Here is a 3,642-nt window from a genome sequence, read left to right as displayed (position 1 = left end):
CAAAAAGTGTCACATAAATTGAGACAGAGGGAGTAATTAATTTTTTGATGTTTGCAAATATTAATCTATGTCATAAAATCTTGATCTCTATACATGGAAGAGTGGGTTAGGATTTGGTAAATAGATTGCAGGAACTCGAGGCGCTATCCCCTCTTTGTTAAATTAATATTAGGAATAATAAGATTTACTCAGCATGATCGGTCGTGCTTATGTTAATAAATCATTTAGTTATAAAAGCATCTTATGTAGATAAACTATTCAAACACTTGAAAATGGTTGAGTGATAGTGCATGAGACTGAGTGCATATGTGTAACCCAAAGTATTTGTAACTCCATGGTAAAAAAAAAAAAAAATCCATTGCGGGGACACAATCTTGGTGGTTTAATAACGAATTTTACATCTTATTTAGTTTCATTTTTTGCAATCTTCGTTTTAGTTTATATATTCTCTACAACATTACAAATTAGAATTTGGCTATAAGTCTAATAGTTGTTCCCATTGTAAAGTTCAAAAGTTCTCCCATATTTCCTGTGGATTCTATCAAAACCTTTTTGGATTGGCTTAAAAAAATAATTTTTAAGTTAAAAATAAAAAGTCAAATTCAAATGACTTTTAAGTCGAAAAATAAAAAGTAAGGGGAGACCTACTTTTGATTTTTTGACTTATTTTAAATCATTTTAAACTTATTATAAGTCAATTTTGACCTTGTCAAACACTTCCCAACTTATTTTAAGTCACTTTTGACATATTTTGAGTTATTTTTTATATTTATCAAACACTTTCAGAAGTCAATAACTAACTTAAAACTAGGTTTGACCAACTTTTAAATCAATCTAAAGTCACTTCTATCCAAGCTATTGTTGCAATTGGGAGGCTAGCCTCGTAATTTCGTCATCACACATGTACCCTAACAATTATGATGGCTCCAATTTTTGGCACTTCTAAATACTGCAATCATTTTCCAATGAAGTATCGCAGTTGAGACACTTTGTTCGCCAAAGAAGTTGCACCAAGAAAAAAGAATTTGTAACATGATGAAATATGTTTCTTGCTCGAAATTCATATCAATCTCTCGAGTCTCAACCTGAGACATCTTAGTAACTCCCAAAATACTATATGAACTTACGAAAACTCTTAAAAGAGAGCTATTTTTTCAAATAATCAAAATTAGGGATGAAAATGTTATAGTACAATTAGGGGCGTACAACCCAAAAATCGAACCAAACCGCAAATCGAGTCAACCCAGAAAAAAAACCTGACTAGTGGTTTGGTTTTGAAAAAAAAATCCGACTATATTTGGGTTGGTTTGGTTTTAACTAAAAAAAACCAACCCGAGACCAAACCAACCCGACATTATATATATAATTTTAAAATTTTATTTTATACATAAAAATATTTACTTTGATATAATTTTTAAATATTTCTTATACTTTTTCATAGTTTTTATCTTTTAATATATTATTTCAAGTTTGAAACTTAGAATTATGAATGGGCCAATAAAGATTATAGTCCACAAATGTTAGTAATTATAATAAAGCTTAAATCAAAATCAAATTAATACTAATGTAAAAAGAAAATCAATTCAACACTAAGAATGACAATAATATTGAATATTTGTTCTTTAGTTTTACATTGGTTTAGACAATTAAAATACACAATCTAATTTTAATTTCTTTTAATATTTAGTCATGTAACTAATACTTATTAAACTTAATTTTAGCATGATTTAGTACTTTTAAATTATGATCATTTTCATTATGACTTGTTAATTTGCAATATTTGTTTTACGCGATTTCATTATTATTATTTTTGTTGGATATTTTAGTGTCATTAATCATATCATATTGTGTTATATTTTTAAGAAACATCTTAGATAGTTGTATTTTGGTAGGACTAAAGAAATATTTGAAGTACAAGTAAATTATATGTTTGTATGAATACTTTACCGGAAAAACCCGAAAAAAACCCGAGGTTGAAAAATTCGAATTTTATTGATTTGGTTTGGTTTATAAATTTAAAAATCTGACACAAATAGTTTGATTTGATATTTGAATCCGAACCAATCCGGCCATGTACGCCCCTAAGTACAATAATTGTTGCAACAACAGCTTACTAGTAGTAAATAAAGGAGACCTTTTAACATCAAACGCAAGACACACAATTGTTATTCCTAGAACAAAAGAGAAACTCTTTTTAGAGTCGCCAGCAAATGGTGATTCCATCACCTAAAGGGACTTGGGACATTTGAATGCGAGTATCCGCAGCTAAAAACTTATTAAATTCAATGATGTGATGCCTATTTGGTTTCATTGCTTCCCTAACACACTCCTCTGGCATAGCAACTGTCCCAAACCATAGTGTATTGTCATATACTATTATACCACCCACTTTCACCAATTCTAACATTCTCTAATGGTACTTTTGATAGCTAACTTTGTCTGCGTCAATGAAAGCAAAATCAAAACTTCCTCTATTGTCATGCTGCAATTGAAAACAAGCATTTATGAGTACGTTCGTTTAATCAACTTGGATGTATGACAAAAGAATTTAAAGTAATTTTACTTTTTCTTACTTCATTCAAGAGTTCATCAAGGGCTGATAATGCCGGTGACTAATAAAATTGATTTTATGCTCAACATTAGCCTTTTTAATAACTGGAAATCCCATCTCGTATGCATCTCGATCCAGGTCTATATAGCTGTAATCTGCATTATAATTACATATATAGATCAATCATGTTATACACATCAATTTGACAAGATATTGTAAACCAATTTTAGTTGTATAAAATTGTGATGCACTGGCCTTGCCATCATCAGGAATTTTAAGGAGTAATGAATATCCAGTGAACACTCCAATTTCAATTGTCTTTTTGGCATTTATTAGTTTCAAGAGCAATGCAATTAGTTGTCCAGCTTCTGGTGCAGTTGCCATTACACATCTGGAAAAAAATAATTCAAGCTAAGTTGATTCACTTTTTAAAACACATTACTTACTAAATATTAGGGGTGGCAAAATCAAACCCAACTTGCCCAATCCATTTAGATTTGGATTGGTTATTGACTCACTCATTTGTTAACTCAACCCATTTCAACCTATTAAAAATTGGATTGATATGTAACCCAGATGGAATTTTGAGAAATCTTGTCAAAATATTTTTAAAATATTTTTTTTGATTTCATATGGTATAATATAGTTATAATTAACGGTGTACAAGTCAAACCGTAAAGTAAAACCAAACCGACAAACCAAATCAAACCGAAAAAAAATGATTTGTGGTTTGGTTTGGTTGGTTTGCATTGAAAAAAAAACGACCACTCTTGGTTTGGTTTGATATTAAAAGAAAAAAAGTCAAACCGAACACAAACCAAACCGACATAACATATATATATATATATATAGAGAGAGAGAGAGAGAGAGAGAAAAAGTATTATTTTTAATCTACTTTGTTAATATATTTTTAGTTAGTTTATAGTTTTCAATGTTTAGAATATTATTTCAAATTTGGGCATGTAAAATTTTGTAAATATTTTTGAGCAACTTTCACATATAGCAAACATAAAAATCATATTTGTATGTTATAGCTATAATTTGTATAATTGCGTTTCATAGCAAATTTTATGTTTGCTATGGCTATTAAT

General features: G+C 29.2%; 1 pseudogene; it reads right to left on the bottom strand.

Moving 5' to 3' along the window:
* Positions 1-2,194: 2,194 nt before the first annotated feature.
* LOC125868341 (probable caffeoyl-CoA O-methyltransferase At4g26220) lies at positions 2,195-2,935 on the bottom strand (annotated as a pseudogene).
* Positions 2,936-3,642: the final 707 nt, after the last annotated feature.

Source organism: Solanum stenotomum, chromosome 6 (assembly GCF_019186545.1).
Source record: "Solanum stenotomum isolate F172 chromosome 6, ASM1918654v1, whole genome shotgun sequence".
Taxonomy (NCBI): Eukaryota; Viridiplantae; Streptophyta; class Magnoliopsida; order Solanales; family Solanaceae; genus Solanum; species Solanum stenotomum.
The sequence above is the reverse complement of the archived record's forward strand: the minus strand, read 5'-3'. Positions and strand labels throughout refer to the sequence as shown.